Genomic DNA, 14,760 nt, shown 5'->3' on the forward strand with positions numbered 1-14,760 from the left:
CTCAGGAAGTCAAGACTGCAGTGAGCCATGACTGCACACTGCACTCCAGCCTGGGTGACAGAGTGAGATGTTATCTCAAAAAAATAAGTAAATGAAGCAAAGAATGGAATAAGTACAATTATTTAGAAGGTGATTGCTATAATCCAGGTAACAGAAAATGGTTGCCTGAATTAGAGTGGGGGCAGTGGAATGAAAAGAATAGTCACATTTGGAAATATTTTGACCATAGGGCCAACAGGATGTGCTGAGATTAGAAACAGAAGTTGAGATTTAAAAAATAATAATAAATCTAAAATTTTTGCCCTGAGCAACTAAAAAAAAAAAAATGGAGCTTCTATACAGAAATGGAGAAGATGTTGGAAAAACACACTCTATATGGGAAAGTTGAAGTTTGGTTTTGGACATACTAAGTCTGTGTGGTCAAAGTGGTGATTTTGAATAGATGATTGAATATATAAGCCTGGAGTTCAGAGAAGAAACTCATGTCAGAGATGAGAATTTGGTGATCCTCAGCTTTCCCAACTAACTGAGATTTCCAAGGGTGTGGGTGCAAACAAAGGAGAGGCCCTAAGCCTGAGTGATACATCATTCTCTGTTTCATAAATAGGGAGATAATAAGGAATAAACAAAGAGTGTGGATGGGTTATCATTGTTTTTGGAGACTAATTAAGGAAATGTTTTGCATTACATTCAAATGAAGAGTTTTAATCAAAAAGGAAAGAGTAATCAACTCTGTTAAAAATGATATGTCAAAAAAGATGAGGGCAGAGAATTGACTTACCATACCCTGCAGTGAACCGGAGAGAAAGGCTTTAGACATTTTTTCCTCAAGGAATTTGTTTATTTCTCGTGTTGTGGCCCTAGCCATTCCAGAATTCCCAGTAACTCTCACAGGAATAATTATGTCCTGATGTGTATGTTTCCAGAGTCCAACAATTAAATATTAAAAATGCCAGTGGTGGAACATATGCATTATTTGCCTTTATCTTATCTACACTACTATTCAAAATGGGTTATAACTATTCTTCAACCACAATGTGTTCAGACTCTCTCCTTGAGATAAGGACTCTCCATTATGTATTTTTTTAACTTAGAGTGCAGAAGATGGTCATTATGACAAAAAAAATTGAGTTTTAGGGGGAAAATGTCAGATTTGTAATTATATTACCAAGAAACAGTAGAGAGACAATGGTTAGAAATCCCGTACTATTCAAGCTCAAAATCCAGGAGAGTTGACCCTAATTGTGTTTAAAGATTCTCCTTTCAAAATAAACTAAACAGACAGAACTCTAACAAAATGGGTTTAAAAAGATGCTTGCTTCTTTGCTTTCAAGTGACATAATATCTTAATTACCTAAATGGTAGATGTCAAGAATCTACTCTATGAGCACAAGCATAGAGTTACTACATTTACAGTGGAACCCATTCTCTTTGATCCTTTAAGAGTTAGTTGCCTTTCAATCATAGAATCAAGGTGCTTGATCCATATCTCTGACTAGACCACATTGTAACTCTGAAATCTTGGGCATTATTTCTTAAACCACATGCACTCTAGTTTCCTTATGAATAAAAAGAGGATAATGTAATATCTATATTATCAGAATTTTATGAGGATTAAATACATGCAAAGCATGTAGAGCAATGCTTGGCCTAAGAAGTGGCTTATTGGAAGAGGACGCCAGAAATACACTGGAGGGTTCATGATTAGTACTTGGAAAGGCGATGTTAGATAGGAAAAACAAAAATCACTGATGCTTAAACTGATGTTTTACACTGGCACTTAATCATACCGACCTCTCTTCAGTTGTGGTTAAGGAACTTACTGCATTTGGCCTGGTTTGGTACAACACTAGGATGAGGCAGTTACTGTCAATAGTAAGATATTGCTACTAACTAGAAAGGCTCATTAGCAAATGATAGCATTCAAGGGTAATAACAATCTTAACTTATATAATAGTCAAAAACCAGGAATCTGAGAAAACATGGGAGCTGAGAAGGCGGGTGAAGAACAGTACTAAGTAATAGAACATGAGTTATTTGAAAGACCGTGAAGACAGGTTTTTCTTTTTTTTTTATTATTATACCTTAAGTTTTAGGGTACATGTGCACAACGTGCAGGTTTGTTACATATGTATACATGTGCTATGTTGGTGTGCTGCACCCAGTAACTCGTCATTTAACATTAGGTATATCTCCAAATGCTATCCCTCCCTCCTCCCCCCACCCCACAACAGGCCCGGTGTGTGATGTTCCCCTTCCTGCGTCCAAGTTTTCTCACTGTTCAATTCCCACCTATGAGTGAGAACATGCGGTGTTTGGTTTTTTGTCCTTGCGATAGTTTTCTGAGAATGATGGTTTCCAGCTTCATCCATGTCCCTACAAAGGACACGAACTCACCATTTTTATGGCTGCATAGTATTCCATGTTGTATATGTGCCACATTTTCTTAATCCACTCTATCATTGTTGGACATTTGGGTTGGTTCCAAGTCTTTGCTATTGTGAATAGTGCTGCAATAAACATACGTGTGCATGTGTCTTTAAAGCAGCATGTTTTATAATCCTTTTTCTAACGTGTTGTAAGGTCTCAGCTGTAGGATTTTGGTTTAGAGGTATCACTGAAGCTTTTGAATGGTGGATGAAGAAGAGCAAGGCAGGGCTTTAAATTCTTTAACCATCAAGACCTTGCTTCTGTTTTCCCATAGTTCTGGATACACAGTGTTTGGCTTAAAAGACCCATCTTCCTTTTCTAAGCTACCGTTGCTCTATCAGCATCCTGGGTAACTTCAAAGAACATAGAAGAGGCTCAGTTTATTTTGTTGATTTGGAGCCACATAGTGTTTAGGATAAAATATGAGATTAAAATAAGACCACTGGAAGAAAATCTTAGAGAAAGGTCTAAGGTCAAACAAAACACAGCCATCTGAAGTAAGACACTCTTTATGGGTTTCAGGTAAGAAAAACTCAGAAGTTCAAATGGCACAGAGGCATCACCTCCCAACAATAGTCTAACACAAGTGTGAGAGTGAATACACAGAATACACTGCTGAAGCTGGTAGTGACTAACTCAACTGAGACTAAGTGTATAGTTAAGAAAAACATAGTTCTGCTGAAAGGAAAAATCTCCAGAAGGTAAGTGGAAAGTAATCACGTCTTTGGTATGAGTGCAACATATTTTTAATCCACTATTTCAGGAAAAGAGATGTCTCTCCTTAATTTAACAATGTTTTTGTTATTGGATTAAATACTTTATATTTTTAGGCATTTTTAGTTACACAGAAGCACCTATTTATCTGCATAGTAACCTATATATTCTGCTAAAATTTAAAACTAGTATTAGTAAACTTTCCCAAGCAAATCATTATATAGGTAGAATAAGTATATATCTCTGCTTCACAGATGGTGAAAAAAAAAGAAAGAATATAGTAGTAACAGTTTTATATTAACCTAGAGTCTTTTAACTGGTTTAAATATATTATACAAATTAACTCATTAAATCTGTAATATACCTTCAAATAAGGAAGTCAAGATTATTGTCACTCTTCTACAGCCAAAGTTACAAAGAGGTCAAATGCATCATCCAAGGTCATGTAATAAAATAAAACAGATTCCAGCTTAGTCAAATCATTCAATTAAGGTTACAAGAGATGGTGGTACTATTATTTAACAAAATGTCTTCTTTTCTTTTTCTTCCAAAATGATTACTTTTTGGGAGAATGATTTATTTTTCTTTATTATTCCAGCAATCATGGCATGCCTGTTGCTTCATAGATCTTTTCTAAAAGTCCTAGTGTGTGTGTGTGTGTGTGTGTGTGTGTGTGTGTGTGTGGTAGGAAGGAGAAACCCCTTGTAAAAGTGAAATCAAAAATTATCATCTCTTTGTTATGCATCTGTACTATCTGTACAGATCTTCATGAGGTTCTTACAAGTTATTTTCAATAATGAGGAAATAAGAACATTAACCAAACTAGACACTTTATCTGCAAAGATAAGAGAACTGGCTTATTGGCATCAATGATAGCGTCCGTTGGATAAACTTTTTGTCAACGTTGAAAATATTGTTTATTTTTTAAAGTACTATATTGTAAACATATATGGGAGTAAATAATTGTTTTTATTATACTTTAAGTTCTAGGGTACATGTGCGCAATGTGCAGGTTTGTTACATATGTGTACATGTGCCATGTTGGTGCACTGCACCCATTAACTCGTCATTTACATTAGGTATATCTCCTAATGCTATCCCTCCTCCCTCCCGCCACCCCACGACAGGCCCCAGTGTGTGATGTTCCTCAATTTTAAAATGAAGTTATATGTATGAGATTTAATATCTAGAAAGATTATAAAACTAGCAAAAATCAACAGCACATAATCAAGTATAGTTTTCAAAATATAATTGTGCTATTAAAATTTGGAAAGGCAAAATTCTGAACAATCCAGGAGAAAAGTGAAAAGTTGTAGGTCAGAGCCTCATCCAGCGACACAGAGATACTCTAGGATCATCTCAAGCATCATCTATGATACTAACACATCTTTTTTCCCTTGCTGAGTTCTTTGGTACCTGAGAGATTTCTTCTACTTTCTCACATTTCTAGATATGGAGGATTTAGCTTAAAGGCCCCATCCTCCTTTACTGAGTTGCCTTATTTCTATCAACAGCCTTGGACAATTTCAAAAAATATAGAAGAATCTTAGGTGATTTTGGAGCCACATACTGTTCTTTATAAAATGAGAATCTGATAGCATACACATCCAAGATCATCCCATAGAGACACAAGCCATAATAATGTTTCATTGATTTCCCAAATTCCCAACCAACTTTTGCACTTTTAATGGAAAAGCAGGTAGAGTTTCAGGTTTTGTTTGTTCAGTTCCCTTATATAATCACAATCACATTATCATCACAAAATCTATCATTATGGTAGTGATCAAACATATAATATATTAATAAATTACCTTGTGACTGGAGTGGTACAAAGCATTTTTCATCAAATATGTAACTTAATCCTTGCCAATAATTTGAATGCATATGTTATTGTTACCATTTAACAGCTAAGCAAACTGAAGCTTTGAGAAATTAGTTAACTTGCCCAAGTTTACACATTATAATGGCCAACACTTAGATATGACTCAGGCTGTTCCTATGTGACATGCTGTATTCTAAGCACTTTATATATATTAACTGATTTAATTCTCCCCTAAAATATGGAAAGATGAATCTAATGGTATAAAAATAATAGAAATAATATACTCATTTTAATATACTGATAGTAATAGTATTCAGGCTATCTATTCCCAGAGCCCATGGTCAGTTATGAATATTAATCATCATTGAATAGGCCATAATTGTATATACACTGTAGGCTTTATGCCAAATTTATTAGATTTGAGACCCAATGAAGTGAAAAACTTATAGAAGAGGGGCCCTTAGTTATGCATGATTCTGATCCCAGTGCAGATCAAGAAGAGCATCCCTTTGGGAAGAACTTAGCTTCCAACACAGAGGAATATTCAGGAGTCCCAGGCACCAAGCACGACAGAAAAGAGCCTTTATATTCCATGGATCTTATGAGGAACAGAGCACAAAATTTAAAAACGTAACAGGACTCTAGCACCCCTGTGCTAGAACTCTTTAGGAGAACCTAGTGCCTGATGATCTGAGATAGAACACTTTCATCCCGAAACCATCCCCCACACCCCCATCCATGGAAAAATCGTCTTCCACAAAACTGGTCCCTGGTGCCAAAAAGGTTGGGAACCACTGCTCTGGATTATATCATCACACCATAAACTACATAATTCTCATCAGCATGCAACATATGGTAGGCACTGTCAATAACTTTATTCTAATTTAAGAATGGATACAACTTACACGTGAACTTACACAGAATGTCCAGTGGCTATCATTACACACAGAAAGTTATGTGGCCTCATCTGGCATCAGTGGGAAAAATCTTTGTGAGGCTTACCATAATCACAGTTAACAGGCATGGTAGAGGGATCTAGAAGAATCACTATTCCCATATCATACGTTACCATCTCTTCTTTAAACCCCAATACTGCCAAAATCACTAATTTTTAAATCTTTGCACATGGTTAGTGGAGAGATTAATCTCTACACAGGCCGTTTTATTCTCTATACTCTGTCTCAAAGGAGTTGCTTCATGGACCTCTTAATGTTTTCATCAATCTAGTTCAAAGAAATTTCCTTACTCAGAAATCTTTCCACTGTTTGAAATTTTCATCCTTTTTATTCTGGTTACTGGCCTAAGGAACATAACTCAAATTCCCAGAGTTGAGATGATTGAATCATTAGATTATGAACCTGGTTAGGCGATTTCCTACAGTCACTCAAATAAGGTCCTGACTCTCATTTCATCCCCTCGTGGCCACCACAGCTAGGCTTGGAAGCTGACCCAAGAACTACAAGAAACAGTCAATTGTGCTACTGCTAGATTTATTAGATTATCAGCATAAAAACTTCTTTTGTGTTGGCACTATGTGTGTATTGCTTAGTACATAAGCCTTAATGTCAAAAACAGATGGATAGATAGATGAAAGATAGATAGAATTGATAAGAAATTGTAGGACTAGAGTAGATGCAGCATAGAAGCATAGAAGGTTTAGGAAAGAATCAATATGGAATACTTTTCACATCCAAAACAAAGTCTGCTAGATTCTTTATACATCCTATTCAATGCTCACATCAATGCTGTGAAGTCAGGAGTCAAGAGCCTGGTCAATGAAGCCAAACTGCTTGGGCTTGAATCATACCACCAATAGTTACTAGTGCTATGACTTTAAGCACATTAACTAATCTCATTGTGCTTTCATTTATTCCCCTGGAAAATAAAGATAATAATGATACCTATCTCCCAGGGTTATTACAATAGTACCTGGTTCATAGTAAGCATTATATATAAACATTACTAACTTCAATTATGCTGAACTTAGCCAGTGATCACATAGAAAATGGTGACAAATCCTAGCCTAATTCCAAAGAACTAAATCTATAATGATCCAAAAACATTTTTCAAATTTAAGAATTTCCATTATTTTGCCTTATGCTATTCACTGACTATTTTTTCAACAAATGTCAATGAGCACGTGCTATGTGCTAGGAACTGGAGACACATCATTTTAAAAAGAGAGACAAATATTCCTCACCTTTGAAGGTGATATATTCTAGCTAGTTTCCTGACAAAGGCAAACAATAATCATAATAAATAAATTAATTACATATTATATTGAACAGTGTGACAATTATAGAAAAAAGTAGAGCTAGGTGTGGAGTGGATAGGGTACAGCTAACCATTTTTAAATAGCATTATTAAAGAGTGTAATGTCAGAAAGGTGGCAGAATAAGTGATCCTCCACTCATATCTCCAAATAGCAATAATAATTTGACAGCCATCCATCAGTAAAAGTGCCTTTGTGGGAGGTTTAAGATCCAAGTAGGAGATTGCAAAACGCAGCAAAGCCCAAGATCAAAAAGGGCTGTTTTGAGAGAGCAGATCTGCACCTAGGTGGTGAGCTCACCAGTCATAGTTTTGGCTATAGGTCCAGAAAATGGTCTCATCTACCTGTGGACTTTGCCACAGCACCATTTGGCCTTGATTTTTCCAACAGAATCATCTGCCAAGTATTCTAAGAAGATATCTGCTCACCTTTGTCTTGAGTGATAGGCCTGCTAACTTCTATCTCCACTGTGGACCCTAAAGCATCTTGTGACCCAGCTTTAGCCCCTCTCATCTGTGGCCTAAAGTCAGTCCTTCCTGCTCAGGGACCCACCCAGTGACCCAGCAGGTGCTTACCCAGGGAAAATAGAGGGATCCACACTCATCCATGCACATGGTGATAAGCTCACCCTCTGCAGACCCAATTGTGGGCCCTTAAGCAGATCCTTGTCCCACCATTAGTCCTACTAACCAAAGTCCTGGAGGCAGTCCAATCTGCCCAGGTACCAGATGGGATCAACACTTTCTTGAGTTCATAGTTACAGGCCTGCCAACTATGGACACCACAGCAAACCCAATAGCAGCCATCTGGCTCCATTACTAGTAGACTGTGATCCAGAGGCAATCCCATCACCCTGGGGACCTGAAGAGGTCCCTAGACTGGCTTTGGCAGGTAAAAATCTCTTACAGACTGGATTTGGCACATAAAGATCCAGTCTGTAAAGGTTGTAAGGGGAATTTGTTTTTTAAAATGCACAGACATCAATACATGGATCATGAAGAATAAAACAAATGATACTACCAGAGGAAACTGGTAAAGCTCCAGTAACTAAACCCAATGAAATGGAGATCTACAAATTGCCTGCAAAATGATAAAAAAAAATTAAAGTAGCTCAATGAAATGCAAGCAAACACAGAAAACTAAACAAAATCAGAAAACAATGTATTAGACAACTAAACAAAATCAGGAAACAATGTATGAATGAAACGACATGTTTAGTGAAGATATAGGAACCATACAAAATAACTAAAATAGAAATCCTAGAGCTGAAGAATACAATAATAAAACTAAATAATGTAACAGAGAGATTCAACAGAAGAGTCGGTCATGCAGACGAATCAGTTATCCCAAAGACATGTCATTTGAAATTAGCCAATCAGAAGAGCAAAACTAAAAAAACATGAAAAGAGAGAAGAAAGTATAAGGGAGCTGTGGGACACCATTAAGCAAAAAAAGTATGAATTATTAGAATTTCAAAAAGAGATGACAGAGTATGAGTAATAAAGCTTACTTAAAGAAATGAAGACAAAAAATGTGACAAATCTAGGGAGGAATATGGACATCAAGATTCATAAAGCTCCAAGTATCTCAAGTAAGGTTAACCCAAAGGAGGTACTCTGAGGTACATTATAATCAAATTTTCAAAGGTAGAAGAAACAATATTAAAAGCAGCAAGAGAAAAGAGATTTATTACATATAAGGAAACCTGCATAAGGCAATCAGTGAATTTTTCAATAGAAACAGTGCAGACCAAAAAGAAGTAGAATGAGATATTCAAAGTGCTGGAAGAAAAGGAAACCATTCTAACCAAAGATACTCTACTCAGCAAAGCTGTTCTTCAGAAATGGAGAGGTGAAGACATTCCTAAATTTAAAAAGAAAAGCTGAGAAAGTTCATCATCACTTGACCAACCTTACAAGAAATACTAAAGAGAGTTATTCAAGTTAAAATCAAAGGACACTAAATAACAACATGAAAGTATAAAACTTACTGCTAAAGGTAAACATGTAGTCAAATTCAGAATACTTTAATACTGTAATAGTGGTACATAAATTATTTTAAACTTTAAAAATCAAAAGACAAAAGTACTAAACATAACTATCTACAATAATTTGTTAATGGATACACACTATAAAAATTATATTGTGGCATCAAAAACACAAAATGGTGTGAGAAGTAAAAGTGTAGATTTTTGTATGCAATCAAAGTTATTATTGGCTTAAAAACTGTTAGAAATAGTAGACAAAATCAGTAAAGTGCAGAAATAATTCAATATACAAAAGTCAATCATATTTTATATACTAAAAAATAAGCTATTTGAAAATTTAATTAAAAATGATATAATCTACAATAGCATCAACAATTCTTAGGAATAAATTTAACCAAGGACATGAAAGATCTGTATATTAAAACCCATAATACATTAATGAAAGAAACCAAAGAAGATACAAATAAATGGATAGACATTCTATATTCATGAATTTGAAAAATTAATATTGTTAAAATGTCCATACTATCCAAAGCTATCTACAAATTCAATGCAATCCCTATCAAAATCCCAGTGACATTTTACACAGAAAAAGAAAAATCATTTCTAAAATTCATATAGAACCACAAAAGACTGAATAGAAAGGCCATCCTGAGAAACAACAAAGCTAGAAGCATCAAATTTTCTGTTTTCCAACTTTATTTACAAAGCTATAGAACAGCATAATAGTGGCATGAAACAGACAGACACATAGTCCAACAGAACGGACTAGAGAGCCTAGAAATAAACCCATACATATACAGTAAACTAAGCACTGATGAAATTCTCCAGAATACACAATTGGGAAAGAATATTCTCTTTAATACAAACTCCTGGGAAAACTGAATATTCACATGCAAAATAATAAAACCAGATTCTATCTTAGTCCATTATGTGTTGCCATAAAAGAATACCTGAGGCTGGAAAATTTATAAAGAAAATAGGTTTATTTGGCTCACAGTTCTGTAGGCTGCACAAGAGGCATGGTGCCAGCATCTGCTCAGCGTCTGGTGAGGGCCTTTGGGTGGTTCCACTCATGGCAGAAGGTGAAGAGGAGCTGGCTTGTGTAGAGATCACATGGCAAGAAAAGAAGCCAGAGAGTGAGGGAAGGTGCTAGACTCTTTTTAACAACTCAGCTCTCTAGGGAATTTCCATGGGGACTAATAAAGCAAGAACTGAGTCCCCCTCCTCCCAAGGAGGGCATTAATCTATTCATGGAGAATCCACCCCCATTACCCAAACACCTTCCATCAGGCCTCACTTCCAACAGTGGAGATCAAATTTCAATAGGAGATTTGAAGGGAACACACATCCAAATTATAGCAGACTCTGTCTTACACTCTGTACACAATAATAATAATAATAATAATAATAACTAGAAATGGCTTACAGACTTAAATGTAAGATCTGAAATTATAACGCTCCTAGAAGAAAACATAGGGGTAAGATTCTTTGACATTAGTGTTGGCAATAAGTTTTTGGATATGACACCAGAAGCATAGGCAAGAAAAGAAAAAATAAAAAAAAGAGACTACATCAATTTAAAATGTTTTTGCACAGAAAAGGAAATAATCAATAAAATACAAAGGCAACCTACAGAGTGATAGAAAATATTTTCAAACCAGATATCTGATAAGGGGTTAATATTCAAAATATATAAAGAACTCATGTAATTCAACAGCAAAAATCCTAATAACACAGTAATAAATTGGTCAAAGAACCTGAATACACATGTTTCCAAGGAAGACATACAAATGATCAACAGATATAAGAAAAGGTATCTAACATCACTAATCATTAGAGAAATGCAGGTCAATACCTCAATGAGATATAACCTCATACCTGTTAACAGGGCTACTCTCAGAAAGACAAGAGATAAGGGCCGAGTGCGGTGGCTCACTCCTGTAATCCCAGCACTTTGGGAGACTGAAGCAGGAAGATAACAAGGTCAGGAGTTCAAGACCAGCCTGGCCAATATGGTGAAACTCCTGTCTCTATTAAAAATACAAAAACAAAAAATTGCTTGAACCCAGGAGGCGGAGATTGCAGTGAGCCGAGATCACTCCAGCCTGGGAGACAGAGCAAGACTCCGTCTCAAAAAAAAAAAAAAAAAGTGATAACAAATGCCAGGGGTGATATGAAAAAAAGGGAAAACTTGCATACTGATAGTGAGAATGCAAATTTGTACAGCCATTATGGAAAATAGTATGGAGGTTCCACAAGAAATTAAAACTAGAACTGTCCACAATTGGACAATTCCATTTCAGGTTTATATCTGAAAGAAATTAAATCAGTATCTTGAAGAGATGTCTGCTCTCCCACATTCATTGCAGCATTATTCACAATAGACAGAAGATGAGAACGACCTGTGTTCATCAATGGATGAATGGATACAGAAAAAGGGGTGTGTTTGTCTGTGTGTGTGTGTGTGTGTGTGTGTGTACACATATATATTGAATATTATTCAGCCATAAAGAAGAAAATAAATCCTGTAATTTTGGGAATCATAGATGAAACCAGAAGACATTACACTAAGTGAAGTAAGCCAATTGCAGAAAGACAAATATTGTAGGATCTCACTTATATGTGAAATCTTAAAAAATGGAACTTACAGAAGCAGAGAGTGGAATAGTGGTTGCCACGAGCTGGGGTGAGGGAAATGGGGAGATGTTTGTCAAAGAATATAAATTTTCCATTATAATATAAGATGTATAAGTTCTGGGGATCTAAGGTACAGCATGACAACTATGGTTAAGAATACTGTAGTTTATAGTTAAGAATATGTGAAATTTGCTAAAAGAATAGATCTTAAGTGTCCTCACCAAATACACACACACACACGCACACACACACACACACACACACACTGGAAACTGTATCAGGTGAGGGGTGTATTCATTAACTTGATTGTGGTAAACATTTCACAGTGTATACTTATGTAAAATCACTAAATTGTACACCTTGCATATATATAATTTTTGTCAATTATACTTCAATAAAGCTGACTGGAACAAGTACACACACACACACAGACACACACACATACACACACACATCTCCAATGCTGAAAAAAACACTATGATGAAGATAATTTTTTTTCAATGAAGCTTATTTTTCATTCAAACTTCTGTGTGGCAAATAATAAGAGCTCCAATTAATGATAAGTTATCTAAAATTTGAAGAAGCAAAGATATCTATCTGCCTGTTATAGCTGTAATTTAGAATTAAACGATTTTGAATTTGAGTGCTAGCTCCAGAACTGCTGTAGTGTGAGGCCTTGGGGAAGTCTTTGAACCTCAGTTCTTTCATCCATAAAGGGAGATAATAACATCTACAATGAGGAGTTGCTAAGAGGATTAAATAAGATAATTTATGTGAAGTGACTTTCTCAGTGCTCATTAAGTGCTTTCTCACTGGCTGCACTTAATGATACCTTGTGTAGGATGCTCACAATGGTATATTTTATGATCTCTAAATTTAGGGAATTTAGGGTTTATTATTTAAAGCCCAGTGTCTCGTGTATGAGAGTATATTACTTTCCTTTACACACTAATGAAAAGAAAAGATGTATCTACTTCCGGACAAAGGATTAGAGTCTGAAATCCAGGTTAAAGCTCTTGCAGAAAGAACATGTTGCGACTCTTACCCCATCCCCGAGAACCTGACACTTTGCAGCAAAAACTCAGGAGTAGGAATCCATGAGCTGAACCCTTCTTATAAGCGATGCACTGGTGTATCCTTTGCACAGAAATTTGCATTCCTAAATTTAGGCTTTGTTTTAATGTAGAGCCCATCCAGTGGAGGACTGGTTTTATCATGGCCACCATTTACAGTAGTTTTCACTGTGTCCTACATTTTCCTTTGGAAAAAGTGCAACTTGATTTCTATAGAGAACAACAGAGAAAATGAAGTTTGCTTATATGAAATCTGAAACATATGCCTTGTGTGCTCACTGTGTGGGGAGATTGGGCACTAATGGCTTTCTTTTAAAAGCTCTCTAATAAAAATATAAAGTCCTTTACTCACCTGGGGATACAAATCACAGCTAATAAATGGAATTGGATTCATCTGAGTACTCTACTCGAGACAGAGTGACCGTCTCCAAATGACTCTACATTGTACCCTTTATTACCTAAATTACACACCAGTTAACTCCTAAATTAAACAATATTTGTTGTAAGGTGGGACATCCAGATCCTATTTGTGCACCAAGTTTTAATTTTGGTTTAGATTTTAATTAGATTTCCTAGGAATCTCTATTTTACCATAGACATTTTAATCAAAGTACTTTTCCTTCTTCATTTATTTGTAATAGGTCTTTAGTGTTTTCTCACTACAAGAAATAATTATTGTAGAATGGCCACAAATAGTGAACATGCAATATACCTGACAAATTGTACTCTGGAAATCCAGCAGGAGATCCCCACTATAAGTCATGTGTTAATTTCCTCAATGTAAGAGAGGTATTTGTATTTTATGTTGTCATGTGCAATTAAAGATTATGTATCACAGGAGGGTGGCAGGCTTGGTGAAGAGGCAAAACATTACATTTGTTAAACAGTCATTATGCCTCAGGCATTATGCTTGGCACTTTATAAATACAGACTCCTTCAATATTGTGAGGTAAATAACATGAGCCTAATGTCAATTTAGAGAGGTTAAACATTTACACAGAGCAACAAATTGCTTATCCTGAGTTTTGAACTACTTAGACTGGCTCCCATAAATTCTTCTTGTACTGCACGAGAATAACTCTGCCACTCTGACTTGTGTATATAGTTTTATTTTTTGAGTCAAAATATTGAACAATTGTGACAGAGCTAACTTTTTTTTAGTGTTTGAAAGATATGAGTTTAACTATAATGTGCTCAGGAGTTAGGTAGACTACACATTACATACGTGCACATACATACTTTTGTTTTAGGGATCCTAAGGCAACAGCCTGCCACTCACACAATGGTAAGTCACATCATTTGCTGGTTTTAAGTTCTCATCAATTGCATATCACACCATTAATAATATACTTTTTAAAATCACTTCTACCTCATTTTTTGCTGTGATAAAATACATATCATATAAAATTTATTATTTTAACGATTTAAAGTTTTTAATTCAGTGGCATTATGTACATTCATAATATTGTGTAACCATCACCACTGTCTGGTTCCAGAACTTCTTCATTTCCCCAAAAAGAAATCCCACATCCATTAAGCGGTCACTCCCCATTTTTCTAACTCCTCAGCTCCTGGAAACCACTAATCTACTTTCTGTTTCTATTGATTTGCCTACCCTGGATATTTCATATAAATGAAATCATAGAAAACATGGCTTTTGTGACTAGCTTCTTTCACTTGGTATAGTGTTTTCAAGGATTATCCATGTTGTACCATGTATTGGTATTTCATTCTTTTTTATTGGTGAAGAGTATTCCATTTATATTAGTAAGCTTTCATTGCTGTAAAAAAAACTGAGACTGGGTGATTTATAAAGAGAAGA

The sequence above is a fragment of the Hylobates moloch genome, unplaced genomic scaffold (assembly GCF_009828535.3).
Source record: "Hylobates moloch isolate HMO894 unplaced genomic scaffold, HMol_V3 SCAFFOLD_11, whole genome shotgun sequence".
Classification (NCBI taxonomy): domain Eukaryota; kingdom Metazoa; phylum Chordata; class Mammalia; order Primates; family Hylobatidae; genus Hylobates; species Hylobates moloch.